Below are 21223 nucleotides of genomic sequence, written 5' to 3'. Positions count from 1 at the left end.
ATGGAAAGGAAATAAAGAAATAATAAGCAGGGATATCAGTTGGCAAGCGGGGAGCGGAGAGTGAAAGGGGCTGCGGAGCCAGGGTGCAAAAGCCAGGCACGAATATACATGTTTATTTGCCTTGCGTGTTTGAAGTAAGTATCCACGTCACCTATTTCTCGCAGCTTCAGAAGCGATCTTTGTTCCTCTGGCTATTGTGTGAGGATGCCCTCCTGGGCAGCCCGGGGAGCTAGCGTGTAGAAGGATACGTGGATAAAGAGCAACAGAAACTAGTTTGGGGCCTGTTTAAAACGAGTCCAGACTTATCTCCCCACCGAGTACCTGCGCACGGCTCTCTTAAGTGGGACCAACAGAGTCAGAGGAAAACAGGAAACCGTGAATCAGCTGGATTGTCAGGCCACTTGTTTTAGGACTAAAACCAGCTACTGATTTTCCACCTCAGATTAGGAGGTGAATACGGTCCAGTGTGAAAAAGCAGCTCTGACAGCTAGACATCCAATTCCAGGGCAAAGCTGGGAAAAAGAAAGGCAACTTCTTGAGGAAAAGTTTGTGCTGCTTTTCCGTTCTAAAAGGATATCGAGGCAGTTGAAACGAGTATGATATATGTCCATTGGACTGAAAAAAAGTCTATCGGGAACGTACCATCCCAGTCTTTGCAAAAGCAATTGGGCAGTGTTTAGAAACTGTACAATTTTGTTCCCATTTATGAGAATCTATCCTATAACAGTGAGGAATTTTTGAGTGCGAACTGTGTGCAAGGCTTCGTGGTAAGCACTAAACTTATTGTTGCTAATCTTCATAAAATCTTGAGAGGTAGGTAAAATTATTCCTGTTTTATAAAGGAAGAAATTGGAACTCGGGTTAATAACTTGCCCAAGATCCTGCAGTTAGTGGTTGCAGAGCTGGGATTTGAATTGAGTTCATTTAAATTCCAAAGTTCATGTTTTTCACTATGTAACTGCTATGTCAAAATAGTGAAAAATAGAAACGCTCTATTGCATAATAATAAGGGAATAGCTTAAGTTACAGATACTATCCGCTACAATATGTAAGGAAGGAAGGCAGCAGCATTGGTGGAAAGATGCCTAAGACCTGGGAAGAATGGATGTAAATATACAGGTAGAGGGATCACAGGGTTGTGTATGTGTTTGTGTATTTGTGTGTGTGTTGTCTTACCTCAAATAAAAGAGTCTTTATTAAAGAGAATCATATTGAATCCAATTGCAGGAGGTAGAGCCGGGCCTGGCAGGAACCAAGAAAGGTATTTTCTGACTCCTCCTCTCTGTCCTGCTTTGCAGGGGACCTCATTCTGCTTTTCTCAGAGACTTCAATCTTTTTCCCTGCAGATCAGGCTTTTGCCACCTCGTCAATCTGCACATGGTTCAAAAGATCTACAAGTTCTGCATCTATGTGACTTTGTAATTTGAGAACCCACCATTCTTTGTCTAGTGACAGTCTCTGGTCTGAGATCAAAATCTCTCATTTGCAAAAGAGAAAAAAAATTTCTGCTGATGAATGGCTGCTGGATTGGCTGGATCTAAGTTAGGTGTTCAATGAGGATTAAACACATGGCTCTCTGACCACTTAGAGGTGCTGGAGAAACAGGTTATCTGAGTAGGGGCCTAAGTGAGACAAATGGATTGACATAATTAATAAAGCAGACTGGAAGGAAATACATGAAAAAATGAAAACAATGAATACGACTGCTTGAATGCCTGAACTTGAATGAAGTTTTGACAGTTTTGCAACCTGTGATATTTTATATTGGCATAATATCTCAAAAATTTGCATACTATTAATAATGAAGAACTTGGTGATTAAAGAAGGAGCTGTGTTTACTCCAATTCTCTCCTAGTTTCTGTGAGTGGAAGAGACTCAGACCATATATACCATCATTTGTCCTGCTGGCAGCTGCCCTTAGAAGGAGGCCACTTGAGCAGTAAACACAGCAGTAATACCATCTGGTGAACACACTGAGTCAATGCTCAGGGAACTCAAGAACAGCACAGAAAAGGCAAAGCGATGCTGTCTAATGGCTAAGTGATAAACACAAGATTAACTTTCCAATGATGTGACAGTTGCCCAGGTATACGTGGTACCCAGAGTCTGGTCAATTACATAGGTACCTCACACAATGTAAAGAGTTTAGAACCAGGGGGTGTTATATTTAGGCTGAAAACTTCATTTTATAAAAGAAGCAGGTCGATCAAGGAAGGTTAAGTAATTGGGAAACCCAAGGTGACAGTGGGTTGGGTGGGGAAGACATCTCCAGATTGCACTGTTGTTAACAGCCCAGGTGCATCTGATGCTAGGGTAACCTTTGACTCTCTGGGGAGCCCTTCTATTCGCCCTATAAAGACAAAAACTAACCTCTGAGGCTTAAATATGAAAAATAAACGAGAGCACTAGGCACAGGAAATCAGGACTTCTGTTTATTCAATTGGCCATCAGATGATTGAATGGGTCTGTTCAATCATGCATGCTGTCATTCATCCATTTATTCACTCTCTGACCATTTATTAGATGATTCTTGGTGTGGTTCACAGCTCGGTATCAGGGAGGGTGCAGGGGGATGATTCCTACTTTCAGGAAGCTCCCGTTCTAACAAGGGAGAGACGTGTGTATCAACATTTGTGATTTAAGGAAGGATTCAAAGGAAGGGCTAAACAACTGCTTGGGTCTTGGGACGTGAATGGGAGAGCTGGAGATTGGGTGAGGCGGGGGAGTCCAGGCAGCCCCAGCTGTGCTCTGGGGGGCAGTATGTGAGTTCATGAGTGTCCAGGAAATCCTAAAGTCTGTGTGGCTGCAATGTAGGGGGTCTTCTAGCAGAGCAGCGAAGTGAGGGAGGAGAAATAGGCAGGGGCCCGAGGTACAGAAGGCCTGGCAATTCAGGACGCATTCATTTTCTGACTCAAATACACAGCATGAAGTAGAACTACGAGAGGGTTTCTTCCAGCAGCTAGATTAATATAATTTTGTATTTTAGACTCAACTCTACATCTATGTCCCTTAGCAACAGGTTTTGTTAATATTCTGAGCTCGAGATGAAGTGGAGAGCCAAATTGGCAATGGAGAGCTTTCCTTTGGCAAGTCTACGATGAACTTTCTTTATCAGTTAGGAAAAAAGAAAAAGATATCAAGCTTTATAGGAAAGAGAGTTTGCAGGGGTTGATTAGTATCGAAGGTAGTTTTCTTTAACTACCATTTGATGACTCAACTCATAATGACGTTTTGTTGGCGTTTCACCAACTCACACTTGCCTCTGCAACAGGACATGCCTTGAGGTCTGATTATACAGTTTTCATTCCTAGGGGCATGTCTCCCACCCTGCTTTTTTTTTTTTTTTTTTTTTTTTGGTTTTTAGCTACTCAACATTTCTGCCTGCCAAGACCAGGAGATGGCCTGCTTTACCCCATCTGTTTTCCTCCCGTGAGGTCAGGCGAGTGCTACTTAAATCTGCGTGCCTGCCATGATGGAGGTTTTACTGAACAGAATCCCCAGCTCCTTGTTCTAGAGCCTGAAATTCTAACTTGCTGGCCCTTTGGAAGTGGGTCTTGATCTCCAAAAAAGAAAAACATGCTCCATGGTTCCCAGAGTCTTACAAAAGTGTGCAAGGGAGCACCAAACCAAGCCTAAGGTGGTTGCTTCAAATTTTATGAGCAGTTCATATCATTTTCATGTTATTTTCAATTCTTTTCTAACTTGAAATTTCCAAAGTCTATATCCATAGCCTTGCATAGGTCTTAGCAACAAACTTAGCAACAAAGCAGAGAAAAAAAAAAATTAACCAGTTTTCTGTTTTTTCACTTGATTTGTAATCTCATTTGCTTCATTTTAGCTCCTTGGGCCTTCATTTCCTTGTAACTGGAATGGTCACAAACATTCTAATGTTTTAAAGACATGCCTAATTTGATTTGGAATATACATTACAATGAAAACATGTGGAAATCACTGTGATACAGTGCAGATACAGAAGCACGAAATTAAGATGGGTGAACCCTAGTGAATGAAGTATTTTAAACAGTTCACCTTTCCTCAACTCCAGTTGGGCTCAAGAAAATCATCCATGCTTTTACTGGTGGAAGTTTGGAAGAAATTAACTACTTAAACTATACTCTCACTGTAACCTGAATTTATATTTAACTGGACTCTGGTTTGTTTTCCAAATGGCATTTATCTGTTTTCGATCCTCTAAGACTAAAAGGTAAACACGGTCCAGCAATCCCACTCCTGGGCATCTATCCAGAGAAAACTCTGATTCAAACAGATACATGCAGTCCAGTGTTCAGAGCAGCGCTATTTACAAGAGCCAAGACATGGAAGCCACCAAGTGTCCATCGACAGAAGAATAGATCAAGTACATGTGGTATATACATACAGTGAAATATTACTGAGCCATAAAAAAGAAGGAAGTAATGCCCTTTGTAGCAATATGGATAGACCTAGAGATTATCATACTAAGTGAAGGAAGTCAGAGAAAGACCAGTCTCATACAATATCACTTATATGCGGAATCCAATAAAAAATGAACTTATTTACAAAATAGAATCAGACTCACAGATTTTGAAGTCAAACTTATGGTTACTAAAGGGGAAAGGTATGGGGGGGTATAAATTAGGACATGGGGATTAACGCTGTTACACATAAAATAGGTAACTAACATGTACCTACTATATAGCACAGGGAACTATACTTATTATCCTGTAATAACCTATAATGGAAAAGAATCTGAAAAAGAATATGTGTGTGTGTGCGTGTAACTGAATCGCTTTGTTGTATGTGTGAATCTAACACAACAATGTCTATTAACTATATTTCAATTTAAAAAAAGAATAAATTGTGGAGATTGAGGAAGAACTTTGTTCATTGTGTAAGTTATAAATCCAAGAATATATGACCAAGAAAGGTAAGCAAGTCTTCAAAAAAAGGACAGACGCAGCTTTATGGGTTGTTTTAGATCTGATGTTCCTAGAAGTTTAAAAAAAAAAAAAATCTGAAATACATTTCAATCGTTTGGAATTGATTTAAAAGCAAAAAAGTACATGTGCTGCCAGCAGTGTTAGACTGCAAACAACACTTTAAAAGAAGTACAGCTGTCACACTTCTCTGTCCTCAGTAGAGATTTAACCTTGCAAAGATAGCAAGTTTGCAAATGAACAGATCTCATCTAAATTCCATCCTTTTCCCCTGGTTTCTGCCACCCCAACTCTACCCTCTCTAAAGAGCACAATCGTTTGGTTTTCTTGATTCAAAGAACACTTTTTCCTTTTTCTCACTGTTGGATATGCTAGTTATCAGGCAGATTTAAAATGAGGATTAAGGAAGAAACACTGTCATTTAAGAAATTGTAGGGGGGTTCCTGTCGGTGGCTCAGCAGAAACGAATCTGACCAGGAACCATGAAGTTGCAGGGTTCGATCCCTGGCCTCGCTCAGTGGGTTAAGGATCTAGCTACATTGTAGGTCACAGATGCAGCTCAGATCCAGTGTTGCAGTGTCTGCGGCTTAGGGTGGCAGATGCAGCTCTGATTTGACCCCTAGCCTGGTAACTTCCATATGCTGCAGGTGTGGCCATTAAAAAAAAAGCAAGCAAGAAAGAAAAAAATTACATAATAATGACTCTACAGTAAATATTCTGCATATATTTTTGTAAAAATGACTGGATAGGGCTTTTGCTTTAGTTAATTATAGACTACAAAGAATTGTAGGAAACACTTTTCTATTATACTTACTATTTTATCCTCGGAACCAGGCTCAGTACATGGCACATAGTAGGTACTTAACAAGTACTGTTTGAATAAATTATTAGCAATATACAGAGTTAGTCTTTTGCAGACGTGTAACTTAGATTGAGATGGTCTTTGATGAATTTGGTCTCCCTGTTTTTTTCCTTTTATGGCCGCACCTGCAGCAGGGAAGTTCCTGGGCCACGGATTGAATCCAAGCTGCAGTTGGGACCTGTTGGACCCTTTAACCCACCCTGCTGGGCTGAGGATCGAACCTGCACCTCCACAGTAACCTGAGCTGTGTCACAGCGGGAATTCCAAGTCTCCCTTATTTAACCTCTCCTCTTACTTCTTGCAGGAAAACTTCTTATCACACCTGGAGAACCCTCTTGCATCTTCTTTATATACACTTTTTTTTTTTTTTTTTTTTTTTGTGGTCAAATACATTTAACATAAAACTCACCACTCAGATCATTTTAAAGTCTACAATTCCGTGGTTTTAGTATATTCACAGGGTTGTGCAACCATCACCAGTGTTGAGTTCCAGAACATTTTTATCACCACAGATGGAAAGCAATCACTCCCCACCCGCCCTACCCCCAGCCCCTGGCAACCGCTGACTTTCTGTCTCTATGGATTTGCCTATTCCAGATATTCCCTGTGCATGGAATCATACCATCTGTGGTCTTCATATCTGGCTTCTTCCACTTAGCATAACGTTTCCAAGGTTCGTTCTTGTTGTGGCTTGTGTCAGTGCTTCATTCCTTTTTATGGCTGAATAGCATTCCATTGTGTAGACATATCGCATTTTTTCCCTCTTTTTATTTCCTATCCAGATCTAATAGAGCCTAAGAGAATCTCTTAAAAGTAGTTGACAAACTACATAATAAATGGAATTTAAGTTAGGAGCTCATCCAAGGGGAATCTGCTTTGTTTAAGTGGAAAGCAGCTTAAAATAAAGGAGTCTATTTCTAATGGTGAACTCTTCAAGATGGGAGAAACTTCTAAGGGGACAGGGGATTTTTTTTGGTGCCACTGAATTACATAATTATGAACTTCTGACTTCTCCTAAAGCTAAGTCTACCCATGGCTGTGGGACTGGAAAAGGTATTGAACTGAGATGGGCCCAAGGGTTCTGGTCCTGGGTTAGTTGTTAGTTAACTATGTTGCCTAGTGTTTGCTGTTTGGGTTTTTTTTTCTTTCTTTTTTTTATGAAGGTTCCCAGACTAGGGGTCTAATTGGAGCTGTAGCTGCTTGCCTACACCACAGCCACAGCAACACCAGATCCAAGCCACATCTGCAACCTACACCACAGCTTCACAGCAATGCCAGATTCTTAACCCACTGAGCAAGGCCAGGGATCGAACCTGCATCCTCCTGGATGCTAGTCAGATTTGCTTCTGCTTCACCACAATGGGAACTCCTGTTTTGGTTTGATTTTGAACCAGCCCTTTGGCTAGGCTATTATTTTTTGGCCATGCCCACAGCATGCAAAAGTTCCTGGGCCAGGGACTGAACCCACGCCACAGCAGTGACTGGAGCCACAGCAGTGACAATGCCAGATCCTTAACCTGTTTAGCCACCAGGGAACTTCTCAGTTTTTCTTTTTTTTTTTTTTTGACTAAAATGTATATATGCTCTTAGAGTTCCCGTCATGGCTCAGTGGTTAACAAATCCAAAAAAAAGACAAAAAAAAAAAAAAAAGTATATGCTCTTCTTCTGGTACTTCATTCTACTTCCACATAAAAGTTCTCAGTAGAGTTGGTACTAAAACATTTTTTAGGCATTCTCACCTTCTAGATTTGTCTTTCTGTACCACTGAACTACAGTTTTCTGACTTTCAGGTGTTTTTTTCCCCTTTTTCTTTTCTACCTCTCTCCTTGCTATGTGATGCACATTGTGAATGGAAAGGTTGATAGGCTTATAAGGTTCGTGGTACCTCAATTGGAAGTTTCTGGATAGAACAGGATGCTCTGCTGGTTGAGTTCTGAGCTTTGAGGATGATGTCTGAATCAACACAAGTTCACTGTTAAAAAGTATAGAAACTGATTCTTTCTGATCTTGGCCAGAAATGAATCTTTGAAAGAATTTGAGGTGGTTTCTAAAAGATGCCAAAGAGTCAGAGACCTGGAATCAGAGACAACAGAGCTGGAACAAAACCCCAAAGATATCAAAGAAGGGGCTGGTGCAGACACCACCACCACTACCACTACCAGGAATGAGTACAGATACACAGCTTGTATACTGTTGCTGGACATGAGGTGCAGCCATCATCACAATGGCTCCAGTAAAGCTTCCCAAATGGGATGGAGCGGCCACTACTATTTTTTTTTTTTTTTTTTTTTTTTTTAGGGCTGCACCCGAGGCATATGGAATATGGAGGTTCCTGGGTTAGGGGTCGAATCAGAGCTGTAGTTGCCAGCCTACACCACAGCCACAGCAACGTGGATCCAAGCTGTATCTGTGACCTACACCACAGCTCACGACAGCACTGGATCCTTAACCCACTGAGCAAGGCCAGGGATGGAACCCGAGTCCTCATGGATATTAGTCAGGTTCGTTAACCACTGAGCCACAACAGGAACTCCATGCTACTACTATTGTCAAGTCCCCGAGTGGATCCTGTGCTGTCCCTGCTTGTTTACCTCACTAGGGACTGATTCAAGTCCACAGTGGCTGCTCTAGTACAAAGACTCTAGTGCCAAGGGTGCCAAGAGAATGAGTACCCAGCAGTCTTAGCTTCCATCACAGGAGATGGCTCTGCTTTCTGAGGCAGCAGACCCTCCAAACACAGACGAGGGACTCAGATGCTAAAGAGAGGACAAATATCTGCTGCCATCTCTGAGCTGGCCCTTATATGCGTGCCACCAACTTTCAGACATATGGGAAAGTCAAAGTGTATTTGCATCATGAAAAGATTTTACCAACTGTCTGAGATAGAAGAAGGAAATTCGACTCGGAGAAGTTAGGTAGCAGAGAGAAAACTCCCAGTCTTAGATTACTTACTGACCTCAAAAGCAAAAGGGCTGGCTCAGCCTTAGTTAGGACTGTCAGGGAGCTCATTCTACTTCACGTAACAAAAGTGAGATGTTAAATGTGAATGGCATTGCCTTGATTTGTGAATTGATTTTTAGAATTCATAGACTACATCACAGATAAAAGTTGGTTTTATCCTAATTAAAAACTTGTGTCATGGAAGAGGTATTTTTCTCATTTCACAGAAGGGAAAATTGTTGCATGTTTAAATGGACTAGCTCGTTTTAGGGTTATATAACTACAAGTGATAGACCCAGGCTAGAACCTAGTCTTCCCATTTTGCTTTCGGTATTTTCACCGTGGGTGTTTCTCTATAGAAACTCCATTTTCTTTGGGTCACATATGACTTGATGTAAATGTCTGAGTCCTATGAAGAGTATTTAAAGAGCTTGGATTTTTATGCATAACAACTGGGCTGGTAGGACATAAACAGTAGCTTTATTTCTCATGGATGGTTATTTGGATATATATTGCCTTTCTATACTCCGGCTTGAAAAAGTAAATCTCCTGAAGGTCTCTCTTCCTTATTTTGAGATATTTATACTATCAACTTCACTTTAAAATGTATCCATCTTAGCTGTAGTTCAAATTTATTTCAAGTCATGAAACTATGCGGGTCAGATTGCCTAACAAATCAGATAGGTACACACACACCTAAGGAGTTAAGAGTTTCAGCAAGAAAAAAAAAAAAAAAAAGTGTTGTTTATTTTTTACCCTGCAACAAAGGTATTTCGGGTATGTGGCATGTTGTCTTCCCAGCTGCTGCCTCCTTCAGTGTTAGATTAGCTTTCGTTGCGTTAGTCTCTTCTGGTGATTAATGGAAACTGGGGCGGGGGAAGGGCAGATCTATCACTTTGCCTAAGAATATCAAGTTTATATAATCGAGCCAGTAATTGACAGTTTACTGTCCAGCAGCAGTGTGTTGGCATTCTCTTTGGGGATGAGAATGCAGTGCAAGGATACAGCTTGGATTTGCGTTAGTCAACAAGTTTCTGGAGTGACGCACAGGAAGCCTAGACTATACTAAATGCTTAGAGATTGAATTGCTGGACTCGGAATCGCGTTACATGGGCTAAATCAGTAGGAGCAAGACGGGCTGAGCCAATTTGCTTTTTGTACCTCAGTTTCTCCACCAAGATCGAGAGTTATTTCCTAGATCCTGAACCTCTCCTGTGTGTTTCTCTTATTACTTCTTCCCTGCTAACCTTTTATGTGGGTGTTTTCTCTCGGTGGTAGGTGAGGAAATCCAGGCTCAGGGAGGTTGAGTAATTTTCTTTGAGGTCACAGAGCAATTGCATGGTGGGAATGCAAATTTAGAGCAGGGGCACTCCAGAGCCTCTCAGCCTAATTGCCTCCTCTTGTCCCCTGCCTTTCGGCATCTTGCAGTGTTCTCCACCGACACTGAAATACACACCTGCATGCCTCCTCCACCTTTTCACCATGCCTGTGTTTTGAGCGTATTGGGGAATGGGTGCTTGAAAACACAATGGCAAGACTTCCTAAGAATTTTTTTAAAGATATTTAATTATGCAATTCTGTGAACTCATCATTGAATTTGCTACCCTTAGCAGGTTTGATGATGTGGGTGATTTATATAACTTCATATTTCATTGTCCTGTTTGTTTCCTACATGCAAAGGAGCCATATATAAAGGTACGTTTGGGAAATGGAATTGGATGGTGTCACGGAAGGCAGTTTGGTAAACCAACAGGGAGGGACTGAAGAGGGAGGAGATGAGGAAAGGAAGAATTAGGGCAGTGATTTCACTTGGGGCCATTCAGAAGGGTGAGCATTAGCAGGCCAGAGGGAAGTCAGTTCATAAAGGAGGGAACAGGAGGCCAGGGACATGTCTCCCCAGCAGAGAGCCCAGAGCAGGGAGACGGGTAAAAGAGGAGGCTGGGCTGGGTCCAGGGAAATGCAGACCGGCCAGACTGTTGAGGTCAGCTGGGAGCTTACAACCTGAAATTGAGAGGCAGCATATGAAACAAGCAGAAAGAGGACTGAGGCAATCTTTGGGAAGCAAGTCAGGCAGCCCAGGACTGAAACAGGAAGACATCTTTAAGTGCTTGTTGCATCAGGAAGCCAGGATAAATGCACCTAAATATTCTTACAGTGTTTCTCTCATTTGTCTTGCTCTTTATAATTTGTATCCCCAGGACTCCTTGCCCCACCATAAAATCTACTAGCTCTACTATCTAACTTTGTAGGGAAATATTCTCAGATCATTTTTTTTTTTTTTTTTTTTAGAAAACTAAAGTTTACTCCTCTAAGCATTGAGGACTCCTTAAAACTTGTTTTTCATGAGACTCTCTCAAAAGGCAATGTCTTTTCTTCTTGTCACTTAAATGCAGTCCGACTTTAAGAAACATGACCACCATGCTGGTCCGTGGTGCACAGAGAGCCCATTCAGGTTGCTCAGGTGCTGGACCTTCCTGTTCTCAGAGGCGTAGGAGGCCCTTGGGTTTCCCCGCTGCTGTCCTGTTGCCTCACCCCAGTCAGTGTCCCCAGCCTGGCCTCACTCCCAGTTGCAGCCGCCATCACCGCTGACCTTGGCTCTTTCCACTCTTCATTGCATTTTACTTTTGCTTTTTTCCACAGCCATATCCCACTCTTGGCCCCTATGGTTTACTTCTTTAGCATCCCCAGGTAATGAGAAGCTCCTTCCTTCTGGTCGGTGGACAGACCATTTGCAGGGCTGGATGTCCTTTTTGGTGCTTTGCCGCATCCTCGATCTTTTCAGGGTCATTCACAGCGTTTGCTTTTGTAGCTGGTGGCGGAGGTACTTTCCTTGCCTTTTTTTGCCTCTGGTTTCTTCTGTCCTTGGGGTTCGCAGCCTTTTCCACAGGGTGCAGATGCTGAGTGAAAGGCTCCCCTGACAAGTGGGGTGTTAGTAAGGGTTGCAGGGCTGGTGGAACGGAGCCATTGCAGGTGATCAGCCGTGCGTGCTGTGACAAGGTCTAGGGCAAAGGCTGGCACTCCCAGGTTATAGCTTTGAAAGGAACGTCACCAGTCCTTTGCTGACAGTGATGGACAGTAATAAAGGAGTCTGTTTTTCTCCTTCTCTTGGCCTGATTAAGAGCATGGATTTTGGAGCCAGGCTGCCTGGGTTTAAATCCCGGCTCTTTTCCTTGTTAGCTGTGTAGTCGTAGGCAAATGACTTAGCATCTTTATTTCTTAATCTGTAAAATAGGGGTAATATTAGTACCCTGGAAGTAGGGTGATGTGAAGATTCTGCAGTATAAATGTTATATATACACACATATATAAAACACATCACATACAAAATAAAATGTTATATACAATGTATTTTACAGTTATATATAGATAATATATAACAATCTTATAACTTATGTTGTAGATAATGGCATTAAAATTATATGTAATATATAACACACAGTGTATAAGCTATACATATATAGTTAATACATGTGAAGACTTTAGAACAGAGCTGGTATACAGCAAACAGGTGCTATATAAGAATTTATTATGACTGTCACATTTGATGGAGTATAATCTGTAAAACTACTGAACCACAATGCTGTACACCTGAAACTAATATAATATTGTAAACCAACTATACTTTCACAGAGAAATAAATAGCAAACCAAGTTTCTTCCTCTGCTTTTTTTTGTGGAGCTTTTTGGGAGAGGGGAGTGTGTTTTTGGGCTGATTATTGTTGTGCAGACTGCCCTGCGTGGTTAGTTGTCATTTCTAGCCTTAATTTAGAGATGCAGCATTTTCCAAGTAGTAAACGAGTGTGCATAGCTGAAGCACAGTAAGCATCTGGTTGACTCTGAGACTGAGGCAGCAGCATTTAGGTGGGTCTCCACATTACCTGGCCAGGAGGTTACTCATCAGCCCACCTGCCCATCCACCTCCTTGGGCCTGCCAAATGTTCTTCTCGTTTTCAGTGCTTTTCAGCTTTCTCCTGAGTTGCTTGGTTTGGGATGAAGGCTTGAAAGTCATGCTCTGGCCCAGACTTCATCCACACTTTGACTCTCTGCAGCTTTTTGGAGGTGGTGGGCAGGGCATCAAACCCACTTTTTCCAATTCTGGGCAATATTATTTTTTCCTTGAGACAGTTTTCTTTTAAGATCTATATTTCTGGCTAACGCTGAGCTAGCAAGGGAGGCCAGTTTTTTAGTTTATTCGAAAACCACATTTTGTGGAGCTCCCACTGAGGCTCAGTGGGTTTAAGAACCCGACATTGTGAGGATGGGGATTCAATCCCTGCCTTGCTCAGTGGGTTAAGGATCTGGTGTTGCCTCAAGCTACAGTGTAGGTTGCAGATGTGGCTCAGATCCACTGTTGCTGAGGCTGTGGCATAGGCCGAAGCTGTAGCTCCAATTTGACCTGGGAACGTCCATGTGGCACAGGTGCGGCAGTAACAAGAAAAAAAAACAAAACAAAAACATTTTGTGAGCAGCTTCCATGCCAGAAAAATAGAAATAAGACCCTATCCTCTGATTAATTACAGTCTAAACAGTACAGTTTTGTAAATACATGACACACACACACACACACACACACACACACACACACACACATAATGAAATATAAAAGGAACACTATGTTAGGAAAGTATTTTTGGTACCTGTGGATACAAAGGCAAGAAGGTTTTATTTAACCTTTGAGTGTAATGGGATGAGCAGGAGTGACTCGTGAAAATGTTTATGGAAGGAATTTTATTTGCGCTGAACCCAGAGCATGGAGTAGGTCTGTATGAGTCAGTCATGGAAAGGAAGCATATTCTAGACAGAGAAAACAACATGAATAAGGGCACAGAACCTCAGAGCATTGTGGTGGTCTGAGAATTGCAAGAATTTGTCATGGCTGAGATGAAGTATGAGTGAAGGACAATAAGCATTAACAATAGTGACTGGTCAGGGGTTATCAGCAGCATGCTGGCACCAGCTTGTGTCTGGTTCATGAAAGCCATTTATTAAATAGCCAGTAATTTTGCAAGCTGGTTGTTAAATGGTGGGTAGCTTGAAAGTGACAGAGGTGGAAATATTTACACCATGGAAATCAGCAAATATCACGGTTTTTTTTTTGTTGTTGTTGTTTCGTTTTGTTTTTTTCCCTGAAGACTGCTTTATCAGTGCTCTGATGGTGGTGTCCCACTAAGCCACTCTGATCATTACTCTTTAAGGCCCTCAGTGTAGGCCATGGGGAGCCAGAGCAGGATGCTGGCAGGGCAGCAGCATGATCAGATTTGTCATTTAGAAAGATAACTCTATGTCTTTGCCTGTATCTTGTCCCTCAGGAAACAGACCTAGAGAGAGGGGTTTTCACACAGGAGGTTGTGTGTGGGGGTGTTCTTGGGACTAAATTTGAGGGAGAGGGAATGAAACATGATTGGACAGAAAGAAGAGCTGAACGATGAAGCAGCGGTAAGTCCAACAGGATATAGGCCTTTATCCACCTGCAGTCTCTGGATGAGGCTGGCCCTAGGAAGGGGTGTGTAACCATGGTGACGTGGCTCTCTGCCACTGAGGATATTCCCTGGAGAAGTCTCAGCAAGTAGGGGAGGGCGTGCCTCAGGCTGGATGTTTCAGCCCTGCATCCACTTGACCCCAGTGGCAGTCTGAAGGATATATGAGCTACGTGGGAGGTGGATGGCTAGGAAACTGGTTGGGAGAATATTACAGTGGTCCAGGTTGAAGAACTATGAGTGAGCTTGCAGTATTCCAGAGTAAGGTGGCAGCCATGAGGATGGAGAAGGGAGGGGGAGGGGTAACTAATGAGATCGTGGGGTCTATGGGACTGGTTCCCCTCATGCAGTGGTTTTCAGCTGAGGGCTGGACCTGTCCCCTAAAGCACATTTGCCAGTATCTGGAAACTTTTTTGGTGGTTGTAACTGGGAAGGATTGTATGTCTGTATGTGTGCTATTGTGGAGACAGTACTTTACTGATGGACAGAGAGGAGAAGAACTTTTATCTGAGAAGCAAATCTGTATCATATTGTCGCTAAAACGTTTCCTGTCTCCTGTGAACATTTTAATTCTAGGTGGCAATAGATTCTCATGTTTTTCCCTTCCATCTCCCTTCCAGAAAGTTAAATCGGAGCTTCATTCTGTATTTAAAAATACAGAGGCGAATGCAGGCAAATAATAAGATGGCTTTTGGAATCACCTCTGGTTTCTGCTACCATAGTCAAAGTCACGCAAAGAAATAGTAGAACTATGGGAATAATTTTAAAATGCATTGCCTAGGTTTTGGTAAAGTAGTAAAAGCAAATAAAGAAAATGAAATTTAGTTAGGGAAAACCAGAAGCTGATAAGGGAGGTTTGAACTTGGGTCGTAAAGATGCATCATGTCAACTATCTTAGCTGACTTCTAATATGAGTATATTCAACTTTAGCAGGGTGGTGAGGGCTTTGGTGCCTTTTTTGGGGGCGGGCTGAAAATTGGTTATCGCACAGGGTGATGGTCAGCCAAGGCTCCCGGTCAGAGCCAAGGAACCACCTCCAAGTGGATTGGAGCAGGGTGTCTCCTGGAGACATCACGAGTGCGCTTTGAGGGGACCGACCAGGCAGAGTGGAGGTGTTGGCAGGAGCAGGAGCGTAGATTTCTAGGATGTGCACAAGTGGGAGAAGTAAAAAGGGAGCCAAATTAATGCCTGGTACCGGGAGGCCAGATGATAGACTAGAGCAGTTGTCTTAAAACTGTTTCTGTACAGGGCCAGATGTGAGGCTTTGGGGGCCATATGGTTCCCTTCACCCCTCTGCTGCCGCAGTGTGAAAGCAGGCAGCTAATAAGTCGATGAGTGAGTGTGTGGTATTCTAGCAAAACTTTATTTACCAAAACAGGTAACAGGCCAAATCTGGCCCATGGGTGGTAGTTTGCTGACCCCTGGATTAGGATCTTGAGAAACTAGGTGCACTTAAAAAATGATTTTGAACCAGCTTAATGGAAAAAAATAAAAATCATTATATAAGTGAAAAAAAAAAACAGATTTTGATGTGCAATTTAAGGCAGGTGTAGATAGGGAGGCATAGGTAAGATTAAGGACGAAGGAGGCGAAACACATTCATTCTCCTTCCTTAATTTTGGTCTCTTTTTCCTGATCATCTCTCTCCTTTCTTTAAATAATTTGCAGTGTGTGAGTATGTGTGTGTGTGTGTGTTTTTTTGAGTTGCTTATTGATTAATAATAATTGATTTCCTGTTATTTTTGGAAGTGTTAAGTAGTGGGAGGAAACTTTTTCAGTTCTCTCTGTTAGCCCTTTGTAAATGCAATTTAGTTATTTTTCTCTTGGGTGTCGCTCTTTAATTACAGTTTCTTCTATTTGCCATTGACCTTGGGTCGGTGTTTCTCAACTTTGACTTGTATATTTAGAATCACCTGGGGGATCTTTTAGGCATCCCAATACCCAGGCTGCATTTGGAACAATTAATCAGAACTCTAAAGGTAGGCCCAGGCGTCATTATATTTTAGAGCTCCCTGGGGATGCCTAGATACAGCCAAGGTTAAGAACCACTGCCTTGGATTTAAAGGAGAAAATATCCCCAGCACATCGTCCTAGATGCTGACATAAAGGGGGAAACTTAACCTGCGTAAATAACCACTTACGGCCCACAGGTTATCATTATGAAAATAGAATTCTTCAAACTTTAAGGGCTGTATTCAGACGAACTTATTTCCCAGTGACACAGTAGGAATTCTTTGTTGTGGTTTGGTAGAGACAAGAAAAGAAAGATCAGGGAGCTATTGTGACTTGGCCCATGTCTATATTTGTAGCCAGAAGCACTTTTTCCATCAACCAGTGCGGTGACAGCCTTTGAGCACGGTGAAAGCTTCCAGGTTCCAGTGATTAAGTCATTATCCACAGGAGCCAGGCTTTGCCTGAGTAAATGATCAGGACAGATGTTGTGACTGTGTCCAGAGGGGAAAACCTTCTAAGTCGGTCATGGGCACATACATCTTTGATGATGTTTCTTAAAGAGAAGCTAATTGATCAAGTTCAAGGTAATTTTTGTTTCATGCAAGGAGACACGGCAACGCAAAAGATACATTCAAGAAACTTTCATAAAGATATGCTAAAGTTATTTTGAAAACATGTATATGAGGATAGTAAGATTTTGTAAGTAGCAATATTTTTAAAGGGTTGTGTCAATAGCATCTTGTTTGCAAAAAAAATTTTTTTTCTTGTTCATTTTACAAATGGAAGATTCTAACCTTGTGACCCTGGGATGGCTCAAGCATTTCCTCTTCAAGGCTGAACTTCAAAGGTTTCTTTCCTAAGCAAGAGTTAGGGAGTCATGTTTCGGGGGGTGGGGGGACGGTGGGAGGGGCAGCATGCAATGTTCTGAGGAGAATGCCAGCTGGGAGAAAAGGGTCTATTAAGGACTGCAGCTTCTCAGGTTCCTTTATACTAGGGATGTGAGAGTTGCTTCAGTTATTGAAGGGTGGTGGACAGAGAATAGGAGTCTGTCCATTGCAAGTCACTAAACACCAACAAACATGGTTGCAATCACAGAGGTTTATGACCCCCTCTGCAAAAATACCCGGAGATGTACCCTTCCAGAGTTGATGAATTCAGGAATATAACCAACTGCCCTGGCTTGGGAGGGTAGCCCTTCAATTTGTGGTCCCCTTGACTTTGTCTTTCTGGTCACAGGATGGCTGTTCTATAGCCTTAAATAACATGACAACCTTAAAAGGCAGGAAGAGAAGGGGGTGTTTCTCCCCTGGGTCTCCTTATTATTTTAATCAGGAAGGAAAAGCTTTCCAGGAGCTCCCAGCAGACTTCGTCTCAGCTTTCAAACCTGGAGTTGAGAGCTGTGTTACTTATTGTCCCTCAAACCCAGCTGGGCAAAGGGGCTTAATGCACTGGATGATGGGGTTGGCGTGAAGTGGGGTTAGCACACTTTTTCTAAGGAGTCTGACTGTGACTCTTTTGGCTTTGTGGGCCACAGTCTCTGTTCCATAGTCCTCTTTTTTCTTTTCTTAACCCTGGAAAAATGTAAAGAATCATTGTTATAGCTAGGGGTATATGCCAGGCATAAACTGATCAATTGCTTCTCATGGCCTGAGGCTGGTCAAGGGGCCCACCATCCCTGCCACCCATTTTCCAAACAAAACTGATTTTGTGAGCAAACCGAATGGGCAGCCAACTGTGTCTGCCTCAGTATCTACTTTGTAAAGTTACTGTGATGATTTTTACATGCCATAACTAAACAAAGCAAATAATGTAGTTCTGGGCACACCACAGGCCCTCAACCAGTAGTAGCTACTTATATGATGATTATTATTGGTTTGTATTATTGTCGTATTCCTGTTTCACCCCTGCGAAGTTCCGTCATCTGAATTTGTCTTATATATACACACAAAGAATTCGGATTAGAGTGTAGTGAAACATATTTTGTGATTTTTAGTTGCTTCAGCTTTCCTCTGCTGGGGGAGGTGCGGTCTCTAAATTCCGTATCTCATCCATTTAAACAGAATTTTAAAGTAATTTCGCAGTGGGCAACGTGATGAGCAAAAACTGGGATATGAATTCTGAGAGTAGTGTCTTAACTGGAATGGAGTTATTATTCTTACTATGTTAGTCAGCTTAGACTAGGTTGCAAAAGACCTCTACATTTCAGTGGCTTAATACAAGAAAAATATTATTCCTTGCTCATGCTCCATGTCCCAAATGAATCTTCAGGAAACCATGCCCCACTCAGTAGTGACTCAGTGACCCGGTCTGATGGAGTTGCACCACCATCTGGAAAAGAAGGCCTTGTCCGTCTCTGTGCCGAGGCAAAGAGGGAGACTGGGCAATAACAGCACTTCAGCGTCTTGCTGCCTCAGCCTGGCACTGACATGTTTCAGTTCTCATATGTCAACGGCCAGGACTGATCACGTGGGTCAAGGAAGGCTGGGAAATATGGGTGACCAGATGGCATATTGGGTCAGTATTGTTGACCCTTCGGCAATCCCAGTGTTTTATTCATTTTCTTCAGAAGGATAAAGTCAATGAAGTTGTACCCTTTGGACACCAGGAGTTCCCTGTCCTTTATCGTCTATCCTGCCTTATACTCTTGTGTATCCCATTCTCGATATCCCTTTTTTTTTTTTCATTTTCAAATTGCATCCTTCTTCCCCATGTTTTTTTCCTTCTCTTATACAGTTTAGAATCTTTCCCATCTTTTCTAAAAGTCACAATAAATGTATTAGAAAAGGATAGAAGTCAAAATGTGCAGTATAATTGAGAGATTATAATATAGAAATTCAGTAAGATTCATCATCACCATGTCAAAAGTACCTTCTTCTGCCCTTTGAATACTCTATCCCAGGGAGTCTCAAAGGGGACAGATGGTGGTCCCTAGAGAATATCAGGCAACATCTGGGGACATTTTTGCTTGTCACAGTGGGGTGGGGGTTGCTGCCAGCAACTGGCTGGTGGAGGTTAGGTCTGCTACTGAATATAATACAATGCACAGGACAGCCCACAGCCATGGAAAATTATCAGGGCCCAATATCAACAGGGTTGAGGTAGAAAATGCTGCTGCTTACTCTTACTAATTACTTACTAATTTTGAGTCTACTTATTCTCGGGCAGCCTTTTCATATTTACCTGATCCTGACTGACTTCAAATCTTTGTGGAACATATCCTGGTAAAAATATAACCCCCCCCAAGCATAAGTAGTTAGGTGATTTCTTAACAATTTTTTTTTTTTTTTATTACATAGACTTTCTCAGGATTTGGGTAGAATCTCTGAATGCAATTTTAATTTTTAAAATTTTTATTTATTTAAATTAAAAATTTTTTTTTCTTTTTATGGCTGGTGTTCCCAGGCTAGGGGTTAAGTCGGAGCTGTAGCTGCAGGCCTATACCACAGCCACAGAAACACCGGATCCAAACCGTGTCTGCAACCTACACTGCAGCCTTCAGCAACACCGGATCCTTAACCCGCTAAGCAAGGCCAGGAATCGAACCTGCATCCTCACGGATGCCATGTTAGGTCCTTAACCTGCTTGAGCCACAACGGGAACTCCTGAATGCAATTATTACATGTTTTACTTTTGTCCTTCTCAAGCTTTATACATCCCTGGAGTTCTAGAATATTTCACTTTGATTACCCAAGTCATCATCGTCAAAGTACAATTTCTAAATAGTTAAAAACGTGACTCATACGAATATATAGGGGACATATATTGAATAATTATATCATTCGTTAATGAAGATAGCAGAGCTGGCTCATGGGAGAAATCAAAACACTGAGGATGTATAGACATTGAAGAAAGAATGTTGGCATAGGATTGATAATTTAGATACAAAACTGGTTAATATCCTTCAGGGCTATACGACTATAACCACTGGGTTAATTTTAGTACCAGACAGAAATCATTTGCATCTATACACATATTAACCCAAGTTAACACATGACGTCATCAAGTCTGGGCTGTAATCAGTAGGAGATACTATATCAAACAACTAGAATGGTTTAGAACATTGGTTCCCACATGTAAGCCTGCGTCAAAATCACCTCCAGTGCTCAGAACAACCAGATTAGCGGCCCCTGCCTCAGTTTCTCCTTCAGGAGGTGTGTGGTGGGGGAAATCCTGGCATGTCTAGCAAAGGTCTCAGGTGATACTGATGCTGGCCATCCAGAGATTACACTTTGAGAATCATGGCTCTAATGTGCCATTGAGAAAGACTGTTGACCTTCTGCCTTGTTTTAGGTTTGGATGCGTTTTCTCAAGAGCCATACAAGAAATTTCATAATTGAGAGAAAACAAAGGAAAAAAGGAAAGTAGCCAGGATAAGCTATCCTGGGATGACAAAGTAACCTGAAGATCTCAGTGACATTGCACAAAGTGGTATTCCACTTGTTTTATATCAGATCAAGTCGGATGAAGCTTAGGCGACCCTTCTTAGGCCATGCTATCTAGGAAATATGGGTTTTGAGGGTATCTATGGCAGAAGAAGAGAGAACGAGAGATTCCCACTTGGGTTTCTCACTAACTCCTAAAACACCTGTCACTTCTACTCACATCCCGGTGACCGGAATGAACTGTAACGGAGGCTGGGGAATGTGGGGAAAGTCACGGATAATCCAGAGAGCATCGGACACATCTACTGCATGTCCCCAAATTACAACAGAGTGTATAAATATGTGCTCACAGTTCAAAGGACCCAAAGCATTTAAATAATGGTAATGCTATCCTTACTAAAATTATATTTGGATCTCCGTATCTCACATGTAACATTTCAGATTTCTAGGAGAGCAACTAAGGGAGAGTGTAACCAAAGAAAATGATCAAGTTGAATTAGGAAAGATTTTAACGTGGAAAACTGCCATTAATGACTGTGAAAATATGTCTGGTGAAGAACAGTAATTATATAACACAGTTACGTACACATTTGTAACCCCGAGTGAAAGCGCGAGAGAACCGTTAATTATCTTACTGTGATGGTGAGCTCTTCTACCTCAGGATGCAGCAAACTGCAGGGCTGGAGTTTGCAGG

General features: G+C 42.0%; 1 protein-coding gene and 1 long non-coding RNA gene across 3 annotated transcripts in view; one reads left to right on the top strand and one right to left on the bottom strand.

Moving 5' to 3' along the window:
• Positions 1 to 21223, top strand: part of MAP2K6 (mitogen-activated protein kinase kinase 6) — a 123718-nt gene that overhangs the window by 15824 nt on the left and 86671 nt on the right. The gene's annotated exons all lie outside the window — the stretch shown is intronic.
• Positions 9463 to 21223, bottom strand: part of LOC106505399 (uncharacterized) — a 122026-nt gene continuing 110265 nt past the window's right edge. The window contains exon 6 of the long non-coding RNA XR_014820896.1: positions 9463 to 11939. This is a non-coding gene — a long non-coding RNA (uncharacterized LOC106505399). The remainder of the gene's footprint in view (positions 11940 to 21223) is intronic.

This window comes from Sus scrofa, chromosome 12, assembly GCF_054392235.1.
Source record: "Sus scrofa isolate SSC_HxYL_T2T_F1_AM1 chromosome 12, Sscrofa_HxYL_maternal_Yorkshire_Landrace_v2.0, whole genome shotgun sequence".
Classification (NCBI taxonomy): Eukaryota; Metazoa; Chordata; class Mammalia; order Artiodactyla; family Suidae; genus Sus; species Sus scrofa.
Note: the sequence above shows the minus strand (reverse complement) of the source record. Positions and strands in the feature narration are given on the sequence as shown.